Below are 26,330 nucleotides of genomic sequence, written 5' to 3' on the forward strand. Positions count from 1 at the left end.
TTGTTTCTGTTTCTTTTCTTTTTAATGGATTTTTAAGGTTTTTATTTTTGTCAAAATTATCTTTGTAGGAGATGCGTGGGAGAGAGGTTTGGAGGTATTCAGCATTAAGTATGCACCTGTTCCATGTACCCTCTGCTTTTGGTTTGACACCCCCACCCTGGGCAGAGAGCCTGCACGTGACCTGGTCCAGGGAATGGGTGTCAGGCCTCTGTCTGGGTGACGGCAGGCCGGTCACCTGCCAGTGGGGGGTGGGGCGGGGTCTGGGCTTCTGACCACTTCGTAAGTACAGGTTCAGTCTGTCCTTCTGCTTTCGGCTCATCTTTGCCCCCACTTGGGCTTCCGCAGTGGCTGACCTCGGGTTTTTCTCAGCTGATTTTTCTCAGCAGCTCCCTTGGGTTTGCAGAGTCAGCTACCCTTTCTCGTTCTGCCCCTCAGCTTCCGCATTTTATTGCTGTCATCTCGTCTCTCATTTTCTTTATCTTGGAGTGATTATGCCTTTGCTTTTAAAAATTTGTCTTAATTGTCGTTTTTGGGTTTTAGGAGGCAGTGAAAATTAGTGGATGTGTCGAGTCTCCCCTCTTCATTAGACCAAGGGATGGCGGCATCATGCAGTAATTAGTCTGTAGGCGCTGACCTTGGACTGCCTGCACTGCATGCGCACGGCTCTGCCCTTGGCCAGGGATTTGCCGTCTGTGGACCTCAGTAACCTCATCTGTAAAACACGCTGGCATTCTGCTTTGAAAACAAATCACAACTTGATTTTAGCCTCCCCGTAGTAGTTTCACAGCCCGCTCATGTCCATTTTAAGTTTCTGGGCCTCTCAGTTGTTATTTAACTACTGACCTCATCTGAGTTTAGTCAGTTAGAAAATCCATCTAGAAATCTCTAGATTCTTCATCTAAATCTCTGGTTGCTATAACTTGTGTAGAAGAAAATATTCCTTTTCACAGAAGAGTCCTCTTGTCTGAGCTCCTTGTGTTTCTTTTGTGGCATCTTGATTCATTAACACAGCTGAGTATCTGCCAAATCAGATACCATCTTAAGATTCCAGTCGGAGAAGGCCAGGTAAGCACCCTGCACCGTCATGTTGGGAAAGAGAATCATTTGGTTTTCGGAGCAGAGCTCCTACGGCCAGCTTCTAGAACACTGTTGTTCCGCAGAGCCTGGCTGGGGAACCGCACGTCTGAGACCAGCGCGGCGGGTTATTTCTGAGTCTAGGCTCAGACTCCTAGAACCATGGAGATGGAATGAATAGAGGTCATTTAAAATAGGGTACTTTGAGGTTATTTGGGTTCAGAGAGATATACTTGGAGTCAGAAGACTTGGGTATGAGCCCTGGCTCTGTCCCTATGAATTGTATGACAGTGGTAAGTCACCAGAGCTCCCTGGGCTTTCATTTCTTCCTTTACGAGATGATGGGGTGGCTGGATCCTCTCTCATGTCCCATTCATCTGTTTAAAAACTCTGTGAACCTCTCGTCCTTAGCAAGAATGTCACTGTCCTTGACGGCATTAATGACCACGTGGCTGTCTCTTCTCTGCTGTTCACCTCTAGGCCTGAGGACCAGTCACCTCCTGGGGTGGTGAGTGCCCCACCTTGTGTAATTGGACAGAAAGGCAGTCTTGGCACTTTTCCTGCCTCCCTTTCCAAGTCTTCCTTCTGCTTTCTGATGCCCTTCTTCCCTGCTGCTTTCAGACTTTCTAAAGCACTCTGCTGCCGTTCCCCTGTGTAGTCCTGCTCCCCTTTCCCTAAGTATCCTGTGTTCTAAAAGTGACCTCTTTTCTTCTCCCAGTCCCAGCTTTCTTTTTTTTTTTAAAATTTTTTTTTCAACGTTTTTTATTTATTTTTGGGACAGAGAGAGACAAAGCATGAACGGGGCAGGGGCAGAGAGAGAGGGAGACACAGAATCGGAAACAGGCTCCAGGCTCCGAGCCATCAGCCCAGAGCCTGACGCGGGGCTCGAACTCACGGACCGCGAGATCGTGACCTGGCTGAAGTCGGACGCTTAACCGACTGCGCCACCCAGGCGCCCCTCCCAGTCCCAGCTTTCTAGATGGACTGATGTCAACTAGAAGTGAGATTATCTGGTTAAGTAATTCCCAGATAGATAGAAAGGAGGACCAGGTTCAACTACTAGAGGCCAATAGCACACGCTTTTCCCAAGTCGTGACAACCAAAAATGTCTCTGGACATTGCTAAATGTCCCATGTGGGGCAACATTGCTTTGATTGGGAACCACTGTTCTTTTGGTGGTGATGATCTCATCCCAGATTAGAGAGAGTTCCTTTGCTCTGTAGGACGCTTTGCAGAATATGTTTGTCATTTTGCCCTCTGTTTACTGTCCATCGATTTAATCTGACCTTGGCAGAAGTAGCGAAAAAATAGCACATACTCGGTTCTGGAAAGTTTTTATACCTAGTGAGTTCTCTTTAGGGGGTTCAGATTCAGATCTTTCTGTAAGATAAGTTGCATAAACTTTTAGGGGAAAACCTGTTGCCTCAGCCGTTGATTCCTTAGAGCCTCTGGTTGATAGGTCAGAATGAGCTGAGGCTGAGCAAGTCTGATTTCTTGCTCAGCAGTTGAAAACAAGCTCGAGGAGCTGCATGGACAGTTGCAGCCAGCAGAGGTCTCCATCCACTTCTAAGTGACTCCTTGTCCTTGGGACCATTGAAATGTTTCCAAGAAATCCTAAGGTGCTTCTCACTGGCCTTGTCCTCATAGTCAGTCTCTAGAGATTAGTTCTTTCAGATGAGGAAAAATAGTGCCGAGTGTAGGGTTTTTGCTGTCTGTAGATGGAGCAGAGCTAAAGTTTCTGAACTGACCCCAACATTGTGGGGATGGGATCTTGGTGATAAAAATATCGCAGTGACGTTTTGTAGCTTAGAGCTCGGGATGAGGGAGGCTACAGCGTAACTGGTGGGCACAGCGGCGAAAGCCCTCGTCGTGACCTAGGCATTGGGACGCACCAAGGGAGAGACATTTTGCCCGACAAGGAAAAGTGAATCTGCCTTCTGACCGTAGATATGATATCAAAGCAACCATAAAGTTAAGTACAATGCTAGAGCAAAAGGAAGTAAGGGTTAAGCTAAGGTTTGTGAAGACAAGGACCACCTCTGCCTCCATTATGTACTCCTGAAAAATGACAAGAGGGCTGGCATATGTGGCATTGTACAAGCTAGGGGCTTACAGGTTTGTGTGTGTGTGTGTGTGTGTGTGTGTGTGTGTGTGTGTGTATGTGTATGTGTGTGTGAGAGAGAGAGTAGTTAGAAACCAGCTCCTTCAGTTAGTAGAGGGTAAGAGTTATAACAGGATCAAGGCAACATATCAGTTGGCCTTTTGTCATCCTGTGAGCTAAATTAACTAGTTAATTTAGTGAAACACTAATTATTATTTTTTCAACGGGAGATGGTGGGAGATAATACTAAATCTGTGATCCCCACTCACAAAGGCTTGTTCTCTTGGGGCTATAGGGACATAAACACAAAGAAAGTTGAGAAGACAGTGCACATTTTCCAAAGTACATTAGGGGTCTGAAATGGAAGGGAGAAGTTATGGGCTGGAGTCAGGGACAGATTTATTGGGGAGGTGGCATTTGAGGTAGGCCCTAAAGATGGAGAGGCCTATCAAGCACCTTCCCTACACTGGAAGGCAGGAAGAAGTATGCAACTGAATATTTTTCTGTAGTCAGAAGGAACGTTCATATCCGCAGTGTCCCTTGAATGACAGTGGAAAAGAAAGCAATCTAGGATCTTGGAAGGCTGGGTAGACACGGGACCGTATGGTTGGAAATGTTTGTGTGGATAGGGAGGAAGGAGTAAATGGATCCCTAGTTTATCTGTTGAGTGGAGTTTCCAAACATTCTTTTATTGGTCAGTGGCTCCACCAGCACTGACCTCTAACCTCAGCCACACTAGGAGGTGGAAGTCAGGAGCCTGCTTTGCCTTTGAACTCTTCTTTGTACTCGATTGACTGGGAGCCTTTGAGGTGGCAGAAACAGTCAGCATCTTCTTTTCTCCCTGGCCTTTAAGCTTGGGTGAGTTAAAATACCAGTTTCTTTTCAGTCTGTTACACCGACCCGTCTCACTTTGCCTTCATATTTTCCTACCAAGCATAGCGAATATTCGTGCTGCTAAAGAGTACTTGAAGATATAACTCGATGATTGGGAAAAAGACAAAACACTTCCATTTAAGAAGATAAAACCCCAGGCCTGTGGCACCCTCACTGACCAGGACTATAGTTAGGTGGCCAGTGTGGCTATGACTAAGGAAAAAGCAGAAAAGAACACAGAGTCCAAATGTGTGTGCATACCAGAGGTCACATACTTTGTCCACACGACAGCCTCTAGACCGAAGCTTGTATTTTATCCTACTTGCGTGTAATTTCAGCACAGTGACTTACCCGGTTTCCACAGCCATAGTAGCTTAGCAGTCACAAATTTGAAGGGCGGAAGGCTACAAGGGAGGGTCTGTGAGATGGGGCATCTGCCGTCTGGTGTGAAGAGCAAAGACAGGAAAGCTGTTTTAACAGCAGGACTCTCAGTACGTTGGATAGACGGATAGACGACAGACAGCTCCGCAGGCTTTGCCGTGTCCTGGGTGCGTCGGGGCAAGCTGGCGGACTTCCTTGACTCATAGAAGTACGTGTTTGTTTGCTTTTCATATTTTGGATTTCTGACGTCCAAATGAGACCTACCATCAGTTTGAGTATCACTTTTGCTTTTTCCTCTAAAGCTGTTCTTGATGCAGTATCTTAAAATTGAGGAGATACAGAAATTGCTATTCTTGGTGATGCCCTCGAATCTTTAAGTGAAGATTTAAATTTTGTTTAGCATATATATAAATATATATATATATATATATATATATATATATATATATATATATTTAAATAGTGGCTCTTAATGTAATATACTTTATAAAGATTTCTGTCTAGAATGTTTGTTTTTACAGACTCTTAACTACTCTTAAATACAGAGAACAAACTGATGGTTACCAGAAGGGAGGTGGGTGGGGGATGGGGTGAAATAGGTGATGGGGATCAAAGAGCGCACTTACCGTGATGAGCACTGAGTAATGTAGAATTGTTGAATCACTGTATTGCACACCTGAAACTAATATAACACTGTACGTTTACTATACTGGAACTGAAATTAAAAATTTAGGGGTGCTTGGGTGGCGTAGTTAGTTAAGTGTCTGACTTTGGCTCAGGTCATGATCTCGTGGTTTTGTGGGTTCGAGCCCCGTTTCGGGCTCTGGCTGACAGCTCAGAGCCTGGAGCCTGCTTTGGATTCTGTGTCTCCCTCTCTCTCTGCCTCTCCGTCATTCACCCTCTGTCTGTCTCTAAAAAATAAATGAACATTAAAAAAAATTAAAAACTTAATAAAAATGAAGAAAATGAAAATGTTTTTATTTTTAAACAGTGTTTTGTGATTTACTTAAAGGTGTAAACTCTCCAATGTCTAGAAACCTCGGCAGTACAGTTCTCTGAAGGTTCCCTGCGCGGGTGGCTTGACCGTCCTGTCCATTGACAGTTATACAGCTGTCCGAGTCCACTTCCCCTCACTCCCCCACCGTTTACAAAGCAAACTGTTTAAACAGAGTAGTGAGATAGGCAGTCAGACAAGTAATCTGAATGTTTTAACGTGAGGAAACTGAGAATAAAGAGATGTAAAGTAATCCTCCCAAGACCGCACACCATGTGAGGGACAGACAGGGAGCATACTCTTTTTGCTGCCCACAACTTTATTTAAATCGCAGAGCTGTGTGGCCTGGATTGAGGCAAAAAATCAGACGAACTTGCCAATAATTCAAGATGACTGCTTACTGGATCATCTTCTCAAAAAAGTCGTCGCTTGAGACATTTAGGACTGGATGCCTCCCTGGAAATATATTATGAAGAATATGGAAAATATTTCACTTCTGATTTCCAGAATCAATATTGTAATGTGTGTCATTTTTATCCCTCCACCTGTGAAATTGAAAATTTTTTATGTACATGAACTGAACTCTCACAGCTTTTTAAAAAATGCCAGATATTCCCTGCCTCCTTTCCTCCCCCACTCCCAGGCCCCAACAAGTCACTCCAAGCTGTGTTTCCCAATCTCTGCTTTCGTACTTGCCCTAAAAAAAGCTGCTGGATTGCTTGCCCTTAAACAAAACACATTGACCTGACCCTGGAGTTCTTCCTGTGAAACAGACAACCATGGTTCTGACCCAAAGCTGGGCTCTTTGGCCCATGGGAGAGCCTTGAGGACTGAGCATGATCGCTTTGTGGGATATTTTGAATTTCACAATTTCTTTTCAATAGCACTGGACTCTCTGTGTCTGAGTTTTCCTGAATGCATAAATCCACATTGTGAAGGAGATGGGTTAATGTATGTTGTTTAAAGCAGGATAAAATAAGGACTCGTTTAATTGGAACTCTTAAGGAAGAGCATTTTTATGTGTTTCACTTCTTTCCCCCCCACTTTAGTATTAGGAACCTTATTGGAAAAAGACTTCTGCCAAGTATCTGATGGGAAGCCAAGAAAAGCATTTTAATAGAACTGTCTCAAATTTATAGTGCACTAGGGCCTGTAAATAAATTTTCCTGTCTTTAAGGTTTGCGCTGATTTGCAGTTATTTTGTATGGCTTCTGAGATTTAAATCCTCACAGTCCAGATGGAGAGACCATAAAGCTGCTTTCCTTGGCAGCCCTGGCAAACCTTGTCCGTGGGCAAACGGTAGCGAGGAACGTGCAGAACCTCGTCTGCAAATGCCTGCTTATCTTATTATGGCGCCACTTTTAATTCGTTCGGTGGCTTTTCCTAGAGCAGCCCACCTACAAGTTCTCAGAACGTAGGAGAGTTAGTCTTTAATCTCATAATGCAAGCCAATCAAATAAATATGTGTTAAGCACCTGCTCTCAACATACTGCATAGGCAAATTGAGGGGGATTTTTTTTTTTTTTTTTTTTTTAAGTAGAGGGCACGGCACAGATCCTGCCTTTAAGAAAGGCCCTGAGGTTGCTGGGGAGAGTACTGTCGGTAATATACCCATTGAAAGGCCAGAAGTGCTGTCACTCAGTTGTGCTACGGAGAGTCAGGAATGGATCAGAGGTGAAGGGAATCCTCACAACCAGGTAGTCTCAGATAGGAAGACCGGATGCCCTGGAAGGGTACTGACCTCCGTCTGGAGATGGGTTCTATGAGAAAGACTCAGCAGATGGAGCAGAACGAGCAGGGACCTTGAATACTAGTGGCAAAGAACTTTGCAGAGAATTAGAAGGCAGGGAAGGTCAGTGACAAGCGGAGAGTAATGAAAAGATCAGTGATGGAGGGGGAAAGCAGTGTTCACTAAGGAGACTGGGAAACAGAATCAAAGAGCTGGAAGGGACCTTCAAAACGGCTCAACCTGTTCCTTGTATTTAAATTTTTTTTTCTTAATGCTTATTTATTTTTGAGACAGAGAGAGACAGAGCATGAGTGGGGGAGGGGCAGAGAGAGGGAGACACGGAATCCGAAGCAGGCTCCAGGCTCTGATCCGTCAGCCCAGAGCCCGACGCGGGGCTCGAACTCACGAACCGTGAGATCGTGACCTGAGCTGAAGTCGGATGCTCAACCGACTGAGCCACTCAGGTGCCCTGTTCCTGTTCCTTGTATTTTATAAATGACAGGCTCTTGAGTTCAGGTGGTCTTGAGAATGAATTGTCAGGGCTGGGGTTGAGCCTGACTGGAGCCCAGGTCTCCTGACTCCTGGTCTGATGATTTGGGGTGGGGGGCGGTGCTGGGCATTGGGTACTGCAGTATTTTCCAGACTGAGGCTCTTGATTTGTTAGGAGATCATGCAGTCAATTCATTGAGTGATGACTGGCATTTTATTTTATTTTTTTTTAAATGAAATAGAATAGAAAGGAAAATATCAGCATATTCCGCAGTAAAGATAAGTAGTTCCAGAAACCTCTATTTCAATTATAAATGTAGATGAGTAGTAAGTTGCAGTATAAGATGTATTTGTTTCTTAGTGTGGGTCCGAGTCCAAAAAGTTTGAAAAATGTTGGTAGTGGAAAGCACAGGGGTTTTTGAGTTGGAGAGACCTGAATTCAAATCCTAAACTGTGCCACAAATCCTAATTTGTGACTGTGGTCCAGTTACTTAACTTTCAAAGCTTCCCTTTTCTTATCTCAGACCTAGGGCTAATAACACTGTAGAGCAGTTGTGTTGATCACATGAAGTCATTAAAGCATCTGGGTTCTGGTCTGTCTGCTCCACTCTGACAGTCATCTGGGGTTGCCCTGCCTGGGTTTGTGTTTGAATATCGGAAGGAGCCTTCTGGTATGGAGTTTGGTCTTAAGGAACCACAGTGAGTTACCACCATGGATGTATTATGCATTTGCTTCTGGGCTTGGAAACTTGAAACGGAATTTATTCCTGTGGGTCTGGTATACTTTCTACATCTTGGCATGGAAGGTGGTTCACCTCTCTGTTTTTCTGTTGAGATCAGAATGACTGATTAAAACCAGTGGTTCTCTAGCTGGCCTTAAAAAAAAAAAGTCATTGGCACATTTGGATAAAGAACTATTACTTTTTTCCCCTTTCTAGTGAGAGAAAATTTTACAGTGAGTCTTTTTTCCCCCTCTTAAGATGTGTTTTCTGCCAAATGATGATTTTATTCATTTTTTGGACTGAAAAATCAAAAAAGAAATGAACTTAAAGAGAAAAGTCAGTATGGACATGTGGGGGGTGAACAGTTGAAGGACTTGAGTTGCTGAGTAAGGACTAAAAATAAAGGGCATTTTTATGAGAACGTAAGAGGACCGGTCAGATCTCTTTTTGAAATAGCTGTTGTCCACATCTCACTGAAAAGAGGCTGAGTTCTGTTGTATGAGTTTCCTGGTACTCTCTGCTTCTTCCTTTTTCCTCTCCTCCTCCTGCTACCCATGCCTCCCTTCCCCCATTCCTTTCTGGCCAGCTCCATCCCAGATTTAAAATCCCGCTGGAGAGTGGGGACGAGAGCTTCATCCCCCAGATGATTTGGGCCAGGGGCTAAAACACTGCCATAAATCTGCAGCTCATTTTAATGCCACGTTAAAACAGTGTGAGCGGCTGGTTTCCGTGGCCCCTGCCCTCTTTCTTTATGGGCTTCTTTGGCTCTTCTTTATAAAGAGGCCCCGCGGAGTCATTTTAAAGTTCTTATCAGTTTGCTGACAGCTATATGGGTCTTTCTGCCGAGTCCAGGAGCTCAGGCAGGCGTGTGAAACTTCTGATATTAAAACTGAAGAAAAATGCCAGGCAGGAGGGACTGGGTGGTGCAACCATTATTCGGAGGTAAAAGACTAGTGAGATCATTAACCTTTGCAGGTCCAGAACCCTGCTGTTGGCCGGATGAATCACTTTCTTAGTTGAGGGAGGCTGGGGCGGTGAGGGCTAGGCAAGAGAGGATTTTCCAAGGGCTTTTATTTTTATCCCTTGATTAGAAAATGCCATTCCGCTGGCAGTTTGTGCTTTCAGGCTTCAGCAAGTCAGTTGGGCAGCCCTGAAGGGCTAGGGGGAGCCAGGTTTACGATGTACTTGTTTTCTAAAGGCCGTCTCACTGGCTAGGCCTCTCTGCTCGCATGTCTTCGCCAGCGCCAGCTTGCTGTCTCTGTGCCCACGGCATCAGTTATCAAATTTAAAGGGACTTTCATCAGTCTGCTTTGCTGCCCCTTTTAGACCAGATTGCTAACCCTCAGTAATCCTCCCAGAGTGCTTCATGGAAACGCCAGGCCCTCTATAAATGTCAGCCTGCAATGCTTGGCCCTTTTTACCCTCTCTGTTACAGAGAAATGGACTGGATGTGGCTCCTCCCTCTTCCCTACCACTTTTCCTTTCTTTCTTTTCTGGAAAACTCCCGCAGCAGACAGCTGAGGGGAAGGAAAAACCATTACCTGGAGCAAGGCCAGCAGCTTGAGGGGAGCTTCAAAATCTCTGGCATCTCCCGACCAGAATGTTTTTCCAGGCATTTCAAAAAGTGCATCCCTGCCCTCCTTCTCCTTTCAGTTTTCCAGCCTTGATTTTCAGAGCAGCTGGGGTGGGTGGAATGTGCCCTCAGGATGGACTTTATATCTGCCTGCTCTTCTAACTGAGGCATTTAGGAAGAGGTTAGTAGAAAGAAGCAAAATCCAATGGATATATATACGTATATATATATATATATATATATATGTATATGTATATATATATATATGTATATATATATATTTAATTGCTCTGCACCCTTTTGGCACATACACATTATTTTTCCTTTTCAAATAGTTTTCGACATGAGCAGTTTTGCAAGTGTATTCAATTTAAAATAGCCATTCAACTTGAGGTTGAGGCAAAAGCAAGAAATTCTTGTAGCAAGTTAGATTATATGGCTGTTGATCTAGGATTAATGATTTTCATTGAGCGAACAATAAAAAAATACTGGTTTCTTTTATTGCTCATGTAACTCCTGTGGGGAGAGTAATTAGTTATAAAGGCCAAACGAGCAGTAAAACAAAATATCCCAAACTCTAAAACGATAGAACTACTTTTTTATACATTTGCTGGGGACTAAATTGATACCCGGTAGTTAGTTAAGAAGTTTAATGAACTGGATATTATTGCTTATAGTATAATTATAACAGACTTACTGAAAATATTGAAGTTACCAAAGATAAGCCATATAAAAATAACTTAAGTATATTGGACATTTTCCATAAATACATGATGATGGACAATCATTGCACGGCTTTTTCCAGGGGTCAGGATAGATGGAATGGTCCGTTTCCTCTTTGGGCATTGGTTGAAGAGCTGTATCTAGAGTTAACGTGGGTTAATCCCTTGTAATGAGTCCCCAGTATGGGACATTGCTTCAGGCAATGGCCTCTCTAATAAAAGTGTTAAATATTAATTTGTAGGCTAGGTAAGAATTGTCTGACTCTTTGGGGCTGGTTGCCCACAGAGTGGGACTCTTTGTGAGGCATTTCTGAGAAATGATTGCTCATTATAGGAAACCCAGTGCGGCTTTTGTAGATTTGTTTTATGCTTACTTACAAAAATATCTAGGTTTGTTTACAAAACAATGACTTGTGAGTTATCAAGGGTTGCTATGTTTGGTGAAGAATTCACTGTATTCAGGTCTTCAGTAAGGGTTCAAGTGATCCGTAAGATCTCTGTCAATATTTATAAATGTCAATATAGGTTATACATATATATGCGTGTATATATATATATATATACACGCATATATATGTATATATTCTGTCTCTCTCAGCATTGCAGAGGTTGAGAGGATTTGGTGTTGCATACTTATTTTTGGCATGACATAATTTTTGGCTCTACAATAGCACGATGTTATAATTCCACACTACTCTTCTTGGGAATGTGAGACAACAATCGTCTATATTTATTTCATCTCTCTTTACTTAAAGGCATGTAATACCAAATCAGACCAGGATTGGTACAGAAGCAGCTCCACGTAAACCACTTCTGGCAATATGGTTATCTCTGTCCTGTAAACTTAAGGCTAATTTGTTATGTTGAACCGTGTACTTCCCGTTTTGATAAGGGCCTTAGTAGGACAGCAGTTTGCTTGTTATCTTTCAGATTCCAGTACTTTTCCTTAGAAGGTTTCTCTTCAGCCACGTGCAGTGCATATGTGTACTGAGGTATTTTTAACTTTCAGGTTAACTCGAGCAGGTCTTGATGATCTTCTGTATGTGTCAAAGAGCTTTGAGTTTTTGTTTTAACTAGAGACCGAGGGTTGAGTTCAGCAGTGAGGCTGAACTTTGGCATTTGGCCAGAATGAAAAGACCCAGAAGTTGGCGATGCAGTGAAGGGTCTGAGTGACACAGCCAAGGATTGTGGTGCAGTGTGGGCAGGAACAGAGGACCCGAGTGGATTCCCTGGAGCCCAGAATAACCGCAAATCCGTATTCCCCCAAGTCTCTGCCTAGCGAGTTGTAGGTAACTCTGGATATGGCGTGACAGCAGGCACGACCTTTGAGAATCTTTCTGGAGTAACCCGCAGATGGGAAACTACAGAGTAGAAAGGTTTTAATGGTCTCATCAGCTGCCGCAGTGATTTTTAACTGTGAGGCGAGGGAGGGATCAGGATTCCCTGCGAGGATTTTCAAACTTCGCATACTTCTCTCACTCCCACTCAGTTCTTTTTTTTTTTTTTTTAACGTTTATTTATTTTTGAGACTGGGAGAGACAGAGCACGAGTAGGGGAGGGGCAGAGAGAGAGAGAGAGACAGAATCTGAAACAGGTCCAGGCTCTGAGCTGTCAGCATAGGGCCCGACGCGGGGCTTGAACTCCCGGACCGTGAGATCATGACCCGAGTCAAAGTCGGATGCTCAACCGACTGAGCCACCCAGGTGCCCCACTCCCACTCAGTTCTTAACTGCGTTCTGGTGTCGGGTTGGGGAATGGGGACTGAGGACATGAATTTCTGTTGAGAGTCCCTGCTACGATAAACCTCCCCACTGTTACTCACGGGTATACATCATCCTTCAGGTGAGAAGGATCGGGGGGAAAATTGAGAGCCACTGACATAGCAGATGTAGCTACTTCAAGCTTCGCCTCTGTTCAGAGTCCCAGCTCGGAGGCTGGACTTTGGGGTTTCCGCTCAGAGTCAACAGGGGAACTTGTCTTAGTCATCTCTAGTCAGAAGCAGCAGGCAGCTTACAGAGGACTCGTGCCTCTGGTCAGGTGGGAAAGTGAAAGACAGCATTGGACCCACACTATTCTCAATTTCTCTCTTTCTGGGAATATGTAGGGACAGTGGAGAGGGCTCACCTGTGACCTGTCTGCTGAGTTAGTGTCCCCAGCGAAAAAAGAAGCAACCGCCAAAGAATGTCTCCTTAGTTTTCTCTAGTTGGACTGTCACCGTGTGGGAAACAGAGCAGAGGGGAGAATATCACGCTGCCATGGTGTCACGTGGTAACAGCCTCAGGGATGAAGTAAGCCTTCACATCTGCCCTCTGGGTCGCTTCGCCTATTGTGCTTGTTGTGTTTTAATTAGAGGGGGGAGCGGAGCGGTCCCTTCCAGTGTGCCTGGGTGGAGTGGGGCTTCTTTTACACTGGTCTTCTCTAATCATACTAACTTACACTCCTGTTCTCCTGGTTTTAGCGTAGCAAACACGGGCAGTCTCACCCCAGGCAGATTGCTGTACAAGTAGTTGGCCCATGTTGAGCTGTTATTTATTTTTTTGATGACAGATCTTGATTCAGGTTTTCCAGTCCACTTTTCAGGTGTTTCATGGAAGCAGCTGCGGGGGTGAGGGGCGGGGGGAGAGTTGGTGAGCTGCTAATCACTAAAGAAGCTCCTTGATCTGACCTAGGGAGTAGTGGGATTCAGAGGCGTGGATAGCTCAGAAAACTGGGCACAGCCAAAATGAATCTCTAATCTCTAGTCTCTTTGCTGAGAAGGTTTGACCACGCACAGTTTTATTGGTCAGTGGCTCCTGCTTTAGTAACCTTTCACCTCTGTGACTCTTGGAGGTACAAGCCACTGGCCGGCCTTGCCTTTGAACTCCTCATGGCTCCTGCCACCTCAAAGGCTCCCAGTTAGAGGCTTGTGTTTTGCTTGGGATCTCTCTTCACAGCAGGGTGTCAGCAGTTGGGAAAACTGATCCACCCTTAGAGCATTGATATATTTGAAGGTGATACCCCTGAGAGTTGAAACCTATGGCTTTCTGTTTCAGGAGCTGTCTGTCATATGTCAAGAAACACAACTCAGACTACCCCTTTTTTCTTCCTGGATCCCATCTTGTTTCCCATAGGACAGGAGATCATAACATTTGAGCATTCCCTAGCCGTATGCACAGTCTTCCCCTTCCTTCAAGCTCTTTTACTCCTTTTTCTTCCGACTTGCCCCAGGTAGCATCCATTTTGAAAGAAGTTTTCTATTAAATAGCTCTAAAACGTGCAAATCATAGCCATCTTTGGTGTCTGGGATCATAATTATGCTGAAGCTGGCATGGTACAAATGTCACAGGGCTCTCACGATCTGATGAGCCCTCCTCGTGAGATGTGGCTCAGCCGCACTCTTCACTGCTGTCTTGAGTCCATTCCACCTTTTGGGGAAAGTAGGTCTTTCAGGGAGACGTAGAGAGAGTGCAGATCACCCTCCCACATCTGCTTGGCCTCCAGTCGGAGGAGCAGGAGTAAAAGCTCTATTACTGAGAGGCAGACCCAGGGACCCATGGCTATGAGATGATTTCAGCATAGCTTCTTTGGCAAGAAATCAAACTTCTCACTCTGAGAATACTGAGTAGAAAACGTCTCTTCTACTCAAGATGCCTTTAGCCTAGGAGAAGGAGCAAATGATCTCTCTTGAGGTCCTCTGCTTTTCGAGAATTCAAATAGAATATTACTGATCATCTTTAGCAGAAAAGACGGTCTGGCAAAGTCTTTTTCCACGTCAGAGCAAAGGTTGAGTTTTTAGCAGAGACTTAGGCGTTGGAAGAGCCGGGCCTCATTTCCCCACTGTCTAGTTCTGTGGTCACGAGCTTACATTTCCCAGCTGGCAGAGGGAAGGGGAGAATGAACATTTACGTTAACTCCTGTGTTTGGCACTGTGTTAGGAACTTCCTTAGGAAAACCTGATGAGGTAGCTGCTGTTCTTATTTTTATAAACAAGGAAAGCAACTCTTAGAGGCTAGTGGACGGCGTGAGCTTACACGGGGTAAGTGGCAGATTTGGGATTAGAAGGAATTTGTGGCAATGTGATTGAAAGGTATGAAGTTTATTTATAAAGCTCTAATATTCTTCGTTTAGAGCACCTTTTGAACTGTTACAATAACCTAAAATATTTATAAAAAGCCCGCGCTGGGTGAGGTACTGTCCATGATCCAGAGCTGCTCTTGTTCTTGGGCAGCCAGCAGCCTTTTGTTTTTTCTTATTGTGTATTTACTTATTATTTTTTTTAATGTTTATTTATTTTTGAGAGAGAGAACATGAGTAGAGGAGGGACAGAGAGAGAGAGAGAGAGAGAGAGAGACAGGCTCCAGGCTCTAAGCTGTTAGCATAGCTGTTAGCATAGCCCCAGTGTGGGGCCTGAACTCAAGGACTGAGAGATCATGACCTGAGCCAAAGTTGGATGCTCAACTGACTGAGCCACCCAGGCGCCCCACCCAGCCAGCAGTCTTAAGGGGTGATATGTGATGTCTGTGTTAGTTTGGTACGGCTGCCGTAACAAACCACGACATGCTGTGTGGCTTAAACAACAGTAATTTATTTTCTCACGGTCCTAGAGGCTGGAAGCCAAGGTCAAGGTATCATCAAGGTTGTTCTCTCCTGAGCCCTCTTCCTGGCTTGCAGATGGCTGTCCTCTTGCTGCTTCTTTATATGTTGTCCCTCTATGAATTTTGACGGGATACAGTTGTGTCCCTCAGTGTCTATATAAGGTACAAGAGCCAAAGCCAGTAGTTATCATTTAATTGGCTCCATTGAATTGGGTTTTGTGGAATCCACATCTGAGGCGTTTTCTTCCTAATCCCATTCTCAGCTCCTGACTAGGTAAGAGGGTGGAAAGGGGGTGCGAGAGGGCGAAGAGTAACCTGCTTTCAGTGCCACCTGCACATCCACATCGTGACACTGCACATCAGGACACTGACGAGTGGACCGTGTGGCTCCACTCAGAATTCGCAAACTGCCTCTGCCCTGGACACCAGTCAGTGAGGGGGGACTTCCGTTGTGGTCTTTAAGCACAGCAGGGTGACAAGGATATTCTCAAAAGAGTTTGTTAAGCCCTATAAAAGTTCAGTTTTCATCTTGTTTTGCTGGATCAGTGGAAAGACTCGTAGAGGTGAGATGGTTTTTCTCATTGAAATTTTGAGGGGCGCCTGGGTGGCGCAGTCGGTTAAGCGTCCGACTTCAGCCAGGTCACGATCTCACGGTCCGTGAGTTCGAGCCCCGCGTCAGGCTCTGGGCTGATGGCTCGGAGCCTGGAGCCTGTTTCCGATTCTGTGTCTCCCTCTCTCTCTGCCCCTCCCCCGTTCATGCTCTGTCTCTCTCTGTCCCAAAAATAAAAAAAATAAAAAACGTTGAAATTTTGAATATCACAATTCATGTTTTAACTATAGAATGGAAAGGTTACAAGTATGGGATTGTGTGCTAGGTTGAGAACTTTACGACTTTAAAAGTACTTGAGAATTTTAAAAAGATTTAATAATGCAGAAAACCTCTTGTTTGTGCTAAAAGTGATTTCATTTTTCGTAAAACCTGTGTCATTCAAGATGGTTGATGTGGGGGCAGGAGGAATGGAGTGTGGAAGAGGAAACAGGTGTATGAAAATAATGGATTCCCATCCCCTAAAGAGATGTTATTCATTTATCCTCCTAACCATACATGCCTACTGCTGATTGCCTCACTTAAATACGTCATCTGGATCAACCCCACCCCCACCCCATCTCATCCATGTTACATCCTGGGCGTCAGAATCAGGTAGATTGTTAGTTTAGTGGTGAATTGTAAGAAAGAAGGCATTTGTTGAGCAATTGTTTTTTTATACTTTTTTTTTTTTTTTAATTTTTTTTTCAACGTTTTTTATTTTTATTTTTGGGACAGAGAGAGACAGAGCATGAACGGGGAGGGGCAGAGAGAGAGGAAGACTATACTTTTTTTTTAATGTTTATTCTTTTTTTTTTTGAGAGAGAGAGAGAGAGAGCACGTGCGAGCAAGGGAGGGGCAGAGAGAGAGGGAGACACAGAATCTGAAGCAGGCTCTAGGCTCCGGGCTGCCAGCACAGAGCCCGACGTGGGGCTCGAACCTGCGAACCGTGAGCTCATGACCCGAGCCGAAGTTGGATGCCCAACGGACTGACTTTGGTTTCACTATGGTTTTCAATGACAGAAACCTTATGTGCTTGGCCAAGATAAGTTCATAGTCTTTAACTACATCATTTGTGTGTTTTTCAGAGCATTGGATTCTCCTTGGCTAATAGCCAGAGCGCATGTTTTTCAGAAAACTAAGGACACACAGGGCTTCTAAGTTTGTCTTCCGTAAAGCATGTAAATAATCTCTCCAGAAGTTTTCTCTAAGTAAACCAGTTTGCTACTACCACAGTCTTAAAGCCAGCCCCACCGCATGCATTTATTTCTAATGGGCCAGTCCTGGGAGGGAGGAGATGTCTGTATTTTATCGACCCTTTTGCTTTTTTTTCTTGTTCTCTCTGCATTGGTTTTCTGTAGCAAACTTGTTGACATGATTGGTGCACTTACCCTCTTCTATCTTGTGATCTGGAGGAGATGACATTTCTCTTTAACGGACTAGCTTTTTTCATCAGAGCAGTGAGGCTACTTTGCAGGTGATGTGGGACCCCCTTTCCTCGTAAGAAAGAAACTCTCAGGGGAATTGTGAGCTGAGCATCAGGCCTGGAGAAAGGCACAGCTGAGTACCAGTACTAGGCAGGAGAGGTGCTGGGATGGTCGTCGTATGCGCTATTTTCATCCTGTCCTTTCCACCGATGCCTAGTGTGTGACTTAGGGTAAGTCACTTGCCTTCAGATGTCTCCATTTTGTCACGTTTGTTTTTATAATTTCTAGTAAGGACTAACTCTTTAACTGTGTTACAGTAACCAGTGAAAGAGATCCAGGGGGAAGGTGGGTATTAGGTTGTCTAGACAACAACTCTCTAAACGTTGCTGAGGAAACTTCCTGGTTATCCAGGAATATATATATACACACACATATATTGAAATGCCTCTCTTAAATTGGCTAAAAGCATGTAGGCATGTGGCTGGGAAAGGGAGGCTTCTGGAAAAGCTGAGCGTCATGGAGGGGTGGGAATCTCGAGGTCATGCACTGATTCCTTTCATGAGCTACAGGAAACCACAGTGCAGCTCATGCTCCAGTTTTACTGGAGTTAAATCACGGGGTGTAGAGAAAAGAGGGACCAGTAAACCCCCGTGAACCTTTCAGTGGCTCCTTTTTCTCATCTGTAAAATAAGGATGCTGACCTTGGGTTGTGAGGATTAAGTTAATACAGGGGAAGCACTTAAAATAGTGCCTGGCTTAAGCAACAATATTTACCAAGTTCCTGCTTTATCCGAGGTGTAGACCGGAGGGCTGGGACGCAGCAGTTAACAAAATAGGTGCGAACCTCGCCTGCGCGGTGCCTACGTTGCTCTGTGGGCAGCACGCGTTAGACGGTGAGCTGATGATCATCCTCTGGGGTTGGGAATATTGGACACAGCGTTCAGTTCACTTACCCTTTGTCCTGGGGCATTTGCCGTTCACACTGAGAGCATGTACGTCTTTTGAGACATTCTTATATTGCTAACGGTTTGTAGTTTTTTTCCTCTTGTCTCCGTTTTCTGTTTCCACCCAGTTGCAGATTTTCTTCTCCCGTTCTAAACCCTATGGCGTGACTTAGAGAAAGAAAGGAATTTGGCATCTCCGGTTTTCATTTTCTTCTCTTCATCCCATGTTTTCTGGTTTTTTCTCTCTATCCTTTCTTTGATGATAACGCAGGTTTAAGCTCTTTATAGGAACCAACCATGCAACATGATGCCATGTGAGCTTATAAAGAGCTTGTAAATGTGTATTAGCCCTTGGAAAAAACACTCTGTCTAATGAAAACCTCTGTGAACTTAGGCAAGCACCCTGTCTTCCCTTCAGAAAGTATTGCCCTGGACTTCAGCTTTCAGACCTGTTCCTTACATTTTTCTGATTACTGGGGAATCTATGCCGTGGCCATTTTCTTTGGTAACTATACGGAGAACTAACTGTATTAATTCTTTAATCACTGCCCGTAAATATAACGACTGAGACTGGAGATGAACAGAAGGAAATCTTTGCTTCGAAATAGACGAGATGCACTTATGTACGGGCCTTTGGGAGTTTTCCAGCCAGCTGTGTGGCAGAGTAGGATCTGAGTATTGGTCCGTGTGCTTGCTTGTTTTCCTACCCTTTGAGTGAGTGACTCATAGTTTTGGATGTGAGAATAAGATCTAGAACTTTTTTTTTTTTTAAGCTTATTTATTTTGAGAGAGACAGACAGCCTGAGTGGGGAAGGGGAGGGGCAGAGAGAGAGGGAGACAGAGAATCCTAAGCAGCCTCCATACTGTCAGTGTGGAGCCCAGCACAGGTCTCAAACTCATGTGGGATGCTTAACTGACTGGGCCACCCAGGCGCCCCAGATCTAGAACTTTTATAAATAAGCTATACGAAGGGGAAGCTGTGTATTTGAGTATTCATGCAGGGATGTGGCTGCTGCTGCCGTCCTTCAGAAATTCTTGGGAGCGTGCTAGGGAGACATGGCTTGGGGGACTGTGTAAAGCTTCTTCAACAAATCTCAGTGCCAGGAAAATGGGATTAAATTAAGAGATGGTTAACAAAAATGCTAGGCATGGAGAAAATTGGATTTGGAGGAGTAAGTCCTGTGCAGGCCACCAAGGGGAAAGCTCGTGAGCAAGTTTTCAAAGCCCTAAGAGGGGCGAGAAAGAGAAAAAAGCGTTCATTGAGTATGGCAGAATTTTGTAACTGTGTTTCTTAATATTTAGGTGATTTTTTTCTTCCTTTCCACTATTTATGTGCTGGATAGAGACTATTTAAATTTTTTTTTAATGTTTATTCATTTTTGAGAGACAGAGAAAGACACAGAGAGAGAGAGAGAGAGAGAGAGAGAGAGCGAGCGAGCATGTGCGAGCAAGGGAGGGGCAGAGAGAGAGGGAGATACAGAATCCGATGCAGGCTCCAGGCTTGAGATGTCAGCAGAGCCTGACACAGGGCTTGAACTCATGAACCGCACAAGATCATGACCTGAGCCGAAGTCAGATGCTCAACCAACTAAGCCACCCAGGCGCCCCTGGATGGAGACTGTTTTAAACAAGACAAAATAACAACAAATCTACTGTGGATTCTAAATCCTAATGTTCTTTTTAGAAGGCTGAGAATGAGGGATAAGGTGAAAATAAAATTGAGATTAATTCCTAGCAAGAATTAGTGGGCTCTGTGTGAGATCCTAGAAGAGCAAAAATTTGTTCACTAGGGTGTGATACCTGAAATCTTGCACTGGGCAGTGGCTGTATTTAAAATGGTTCTTAGTGGTTCTTAGCTGTTCCCCTGGTTAACCCTACTGGTTATGCCAAGCCTAATCCTGCTTTGTTGCTGCTCTTGGGAAAAAGGAGTTGTGACGTGGTGGATGGCATTCTGTCTCCTTAATCCATTCCAATTTTCCAAGCCACTTGGACCCATCTGCAGGATACCAGCCTACAGAAGCTCTGAGAATTCACAGAAACCCACTGCCCCAAGTCTGTAGGATTTATGGGCTGATTTCTTGAATGCTTGCCCGTAGGTGGGGGCTAGGAAATTCGGGTTTGTATTGTGGGCCCACCATCAAAGAGTTTTTAGTCTAACTGGGAAGATAAGTTTTTTTCCCTCTGTAAAATAACAGTGGGACAGAGGATAATGCTGACTTTTGTGTAAAAATTGTCAGATGAATTAGAAAAGAAGGGCCTTGTATAGTTTCAAGGAGGAGGTGAACATGGAAGGATTTTTAAGTTAGTAAATTTTATGTATGTATGTATGTATGTATGTATTTATTATTTTAGAGTGAGGGAGAGTGCGAGCAAGGAAGGGATGAAGGGATGAAGGGAAAGGGAGAGAGAGACTCTTAAGTAGGCTCCATGCTCTGCATGGAGCCCGATGTGGGGCTCAATCCCATGACCCTGGGATCATCACCTGAGCCAAGATCAAGAGTCAGACACTCAAGTGACTGAGCCACCCAGCCGACCCTAATTTTATTTTTCAGAGCAGTTTTAGGTTTATAGGAAAATCGAGTGGAACGTAGACAGAGTTCCCGTTACCACCTGTCTCCACAGATGCTCGGACTCCCCCGTATTGGCATTCTGCACCACAGTGATCCATTTGTTATGGCTGAACCTACACTGATACTTCATTATCATCCAGAGTCAATAGTTTATGGTTCACTCTTGGTGCTGTATATTCTCTGGGTTTTGACAAACGTACAATGACATGTATCCACCATGTAACTATTTTTAATTTAATTCCATTGTGGTATAAGAGCTGACATTATAAGATCTTTTTTTTTTTTTTTTTTTTTTTTTTTAAATTTGTTAAGGTATATTTTATGGCCCAGAATGTGGTCTGTCCTGGTGAATGTTCCATGTGAGCTTGAGAAGACTATGCAGTCTGCTGTTGGAGAAAGTTGTCTACAGATGTCACTTACATGGTGCTGTTAAGTTCCACTGTGTCCTTACTGATTTTCTGGCTTTCGGATCTGTCCATTTCTGACCGAGGGTGTTAAAGTCTCCAACTTTCATAGTGGAGCATCTTTTTCTCTTTAGGCTTGTGTCACTTTCTGCTTCACATATTTTGATGGTCTTGTGTAGGGTGCATACACATTCATGACTGTTGTCCTCTTGGGGTATTGACCCCTTGATCATTATGTGATACCTGATTACTTCCTGGCTCCAGATTCTACTCTCTCTGAAATTGATATAGCTATTCCCACTGCTTTGGATTAGTGGTAGCATGGTGTATTTTTCTCCATCCTTCTACCTTTAATTTATGTGTCTTTATATTTAAAGTGTGTTTCTTGTATTTATTTTTAAAGTTTACTTATTTATTTTGAGAGAGATAAAGTGGGTTTCTTATAGGCACGTGTAGTTGGGTTTTGGTCTCGATCCGCTCTCACGATCTTTTTTTAATTGGTATATTTAGACCATTAACATTTAAAGTGATTATTAATATAGTTGGATTCATATTGGCCATATTTATTACTATTTTCTAGTTTTTCCTTTGTCCCTCATTCCTTTTTCTGACTCCCACACTTTTTATGTCTTTTGTGGTTATAACTGAGTATTTACATGATTGCATTTTCTCTACTTTCTTAGCATGTCAATTGTATTTGTTTTTTAAAACATTTTTAGTGGTTGCCCTCAGGTTTGCGCTATACATATCCAGCAAATCCAAGTTCACTTTCTTTTTTTTTTTTTTTTTTAATTTTTTTTTTATGTTTTATATTTGGGGGAGAGAGAGAGAGAGAGATGGAGGGAGGGAGGGAGGGAGAGAGAGAAAGTGTGAGCAGGGGAGGGGCAGAGAGATGGAGACAGAATCTGAAGCAAGCTCTAGGCTCCGAACTGTCAGCACAGAGCCTGATGTGGGACTCGAACTCATGAGAAGTGAGATCATGACCTGAGCCCAAGTTGGACGCTCAACTGACTGAACCACCCAGGCGCCCCCCAAGTTTACTTTCATATTGACACTTTACTGCTTCATAGGTTGTGGAAGTACATATCTTCCTTGACTTACGATGGGGATATGTCCTGTAAACCCATAGTGAGTTGAAAGTATTACAAGTTGAAAATGCACTTAATACAAATAAACTATTGAACATCATAGCTCAGCTTAGCCTATCTTAAATGTGCTCAGAGAATTTACATTGGCCTCCAGTGGGGCAAAATCATGTAATGCAAAGCATATTTTATATTCAAGTGTTGGGTATCTTGTAATTTGTTGAATCCTGTAGTGAAAATAAAAAACAGAATGGTTGTTAAGTGTAGCGGTCTTCGACCCTCACGGTCACGCGGCTGACCGGGAGCTCCTTGCCTCTGCCCAGCATCACCGTATCACAGATCGCTAACCTGGGAGAAGATCCAAATTCACAATGCAAAGTATGGCTTCTACTGAATGTGTATTGCTTTCATATCATTGTAGAGTCAAAAACATGTAAGTCAAACCACCTTAAGTCTAGGAAACTGTCTATACCTAACAGTAGCAACAGAATTTTATTTCCTCTTATCCCCTTGTATCACTGCTGTCATTTAATTGATACATAAGCATAGGTAATGGAATACATTTGTTGCCATTATTACTTTGAACAACTTGTTAGATGAATTAAGAATAAGAAACATAAAAGTTTTGGGGTGCCTGGGTGGCTCAGTCAGTTAAGCATCTGACTCTTGATTTTGGCTCAGGTCATGATCTCACTGTTGCAAGATTCTCTCTCTCCCTCCCCTTCCCCCACTCGTGTGCCTGCATGCACGCATGTGCTCTCTCTCTGTCTCCGAAAAAAAAAAAAGAGAGAGACATAGAGGTTTTTTTTTATTTTACCTTTACTTATTTCTTCTCTGATTCTCTTCCTTTCTTCATGTAGATCTGAGTTTCTGACCCATGTCGTATTCTTTCTCTCTGAAGAACTTCTTTGAACATTTCTTGCCAGGCAGGACTACTGGCAACAAATCCTCTCAGTTTTTGTTTGTCTGAGAATTTCTCTATTGTTCAAAACTTCACTTTTGGAGGAGAGTTTTCCAGAGTACAGAATTCTAACTCGGTGGGCTTTTTTTTCACTTTCAGTATTTCTGAGGAGACGTTGCACATAATTGTCACCTGTGCTTCTCTATAGGTGAAGTGCTTTTTTCCCCTCTTCCTCCAGGATTTTTAAAAAATATTTGATTTTCTGAAGTTTTAGTGTGATACGGACGGGAAACAGGTGCAGTGCGTTTGGTCGCTCTCCTGCTTGGTGCCCTCTGAGCTTCCTGGATCTGTGGTTTGGTGTCTGACATTAGTTTGGGGGAAACTGGTCATTATTGCTTTAAATATGGCTTTTCCTTTTGTTTTTCTCCTGGTATTTGTATTGCGTATATGTTCCACCTTTCACGGTTGTCCACAGGCTTTGGATATTCTGTTCTGGTTTTCTGTCCTGCCTTCAAGCCCAGAGATCCTTTCCTCAGCCCTGTCCATCCCATACTGATGAGCCTGCCATAGGCCTTCTTCATTTCTAACAGTGCTTTTGATCTCTAGCATTTGTGATTCTTTTTTAGAATTTCCATCCCTCTGAATTTTGAGTGTAGAAGAGTCCTCTCTCAATTGTAAGGTATGAAAATTGAGATCTGGAAAGTTAAATGGCTTGTCAACATTTATTTACTATTTAATGGCAGAAGCCCAAATGAGAATCCTATCTGTTCGACTCTCGTACTCTTTCTACTACGCGTATTAAAGTTGGTGCTGCAGACAAGCGTTGTAAGTCGTGGGCCGTCCTCCAGCTGATACTCACATCACTACTTGTGCAGCACAATCCCTAGTTTCCCTGGGAGACTTACTGCTTTCATGCGCTTTGGAATCATTTAATACAAGGCCTCTTTCACTTAATTTGAACATGTGGTATTATTAGTGGATACTGCCTTGGTGATTGAGAATCATGTTCTGTTTAGTTAATGACATTCAGAGAAACCTGTATTGGAGAAAAGTCTTGACAGGTGAAACCCAACCTGATTCAAAGCCTGGGTACAGTTCTGGATTTATCCTTTAAGGCAGTCTGTGGTTTCATCAGAACTATGATGAAAAGAACACCGACTTCAGAATTAGACAAAGTGGTTTTGAATTCTGGATCTGTCAGGTTAAAAGCTTTGTGATGACAGACAAGTTACTATTAATCTTTCTGAGCCTTGTTTTCCTGTCTGTAGAGATATGTTAATTATAGGATTGTTGGGAGGATGAAGTGAAAAAGTATAAACCATATTTAACTGATTCTTCTCAGACCTATATTATTTCACATTTTAAAATCTCTGATGTCACAGGACGCCTGGGTGACTCAGTTGGCTAAGCATCCCACTCTTGATTTCGGCTCAGATCATGATCTCACGGTTTGTGGGATTGAGCCCCACATAAGGCTCTGTGCTGTCAGTGTGGAGTCTACTTGGGATTCATTCTCTCTCTCTCTCTCTCTCTCTCTCTCTCTCTCTCTCTCTCTCTCTCTCCCTCTCTCCCTCCCTCCCTCTCTCCCTCCCTCCCTCCCTCCCTCTCCCCCTCTCTCCCCCTCTCTCCCCCTCATGTGCATGCACACACACCCACTCTCTCTCTCTAAATAAATAAATGTTAAAATCAAATAAAGTCTCTGGTGTCAGCTTTGTGTTACAATTGATAATGTTTTAGTGTTGTGTCATACCTTGACAACTTTTTCTTAGGGTTATATAACGTAATGGTGCATCTTATAATTCTTGGTGGCAGGCAGCTATCCCACATTAACACAGATGCACAAATCCTAAACAAAATCATAACATTGAATCTGGCAGCATATAAAAAAAGGATACTGTGTCATGACTAAGTGAGATGAGGAATGTAAAGTTGGTTTGATACTGAAAAAAATTAATCAGTGTAAATTACCACGTTAACAAACTGAGGGAGAAAACCCATCTCATCATCTTCTAAATGTAGAAAAAAAACATTCGGTAAAATTCAACAATTCTTGAGAAAAACTCTCAGCTAAATGAAAAATAGAAAGGAACTTCTGCAATTTGATGAGGGATATTTATGAAAAACCTACATCTAACATACTACTTAGTGATTAAATATTGAATGCTTTCCCCTAAGGTTGGGATCATGTGAAGGATGCTCACTCTAACCACTTGTATTCAGTATTGTACTGAAGGTCCTAGGCAGTGGAGAAGGAAAATAAAGACATAAAAATTGGAAAAAAAAAATGTTAACATGTCTTCATTTGGAAATGACATGGTGGTATAATCAGAAAAGCCAAAGTAATCTACAAACTATTGAACTAATAGGTGAATTTAACAAGATTATAGAACACAAATGATTTGGCTCTAAAAAATAGACAGATTTTTACTTTGTCCAATGTTTTCTTGTGGTATAGATGGTAGTCTTTGTGATCTTCTGTAACCTAGCTAGAAGTAGAATCAAACTATTGATTTTATTATATATATTTCATAATTGTTCACCTTCCTGGATTTCATCCTTACTGTGCAGATTTCTAGCTCATGCTCTTGATTCTTCTAGGTATAAAGTCCTATCATCTATAAATAATGATTGCTTTATTTAAGGTCATGAAGTTCATGTGTGAGGACAATATCGGGAGGATATCTAGGAGAATATAAAAGAAAACTCTACTAACAATTGCCTAAGGAAATTAGGGTTTACAGGTCTCACACCACACTTGATCTTAGCCAAAAGGCCGAGAAGTGATACGGGTCTCACGCTAGAAGAAATGCGGAAGGAGCTCATCCAGGACAATTGTAGTGATTCAGTGATGCCGCAAGGGAAGCAGGTTTCTTTCTGTATTTCTGCTCTGTCACCACGTCAGCAGGCTGGCCTTTTCTTTTCAGTTACAGTACATCTGCTTCAATCCCAGCCCGCCATGTTTGCATTCTAGGCAAGCAGGAGAGAGAGGGCCAAGGGAAAAGACCAAAAGGCTTGTAGCAAGACTTTATCTTTTTTATTTAGGAAAGCACACCTTGTTTGCATTGCCGCAGAAAAGTCTGGACTATTTTGTTAGTAAAGATGAGGAGGTAAAGGATGTTGGGAAGGCAACTGTTGTCGATCACAAGGACTAAGTAATCTGGACTGTGAACATTGGGGTAAT

At 43.3% G+C, this 26,330-nt stretch overlaps 1 protein-coding gene across 3 annotated transcripts in view; it reads left to right on the forward strand.

Moving 5' to 3' along the window:
- Positions 1 to 26,330, forward strand: part of EXT2 (exostosin glycosyltransferase 2) — a 146,768-nt gene that overhangs the window by 33,711 nt on the left and 86,727 nt on the right. The gene's annotated exons all lie outside the window — the stretch shown is intronic.

The sequence above is a fragment of the Neofelis nebulosa genome, chromosome 10, assembly GCF_028018385.1.
Source record: "Neofelis nebulosa isolate mNeoNeb1 chromosome 10, mNeoNeb1.pri, whole genome shotgun sequence".
NCBI classification, from domain to species: Eukaryota; Metazoa; Chordata; class Mammalia; order Carnivora; family Felidae; genus Neofelis; species Neofelis nebulosa.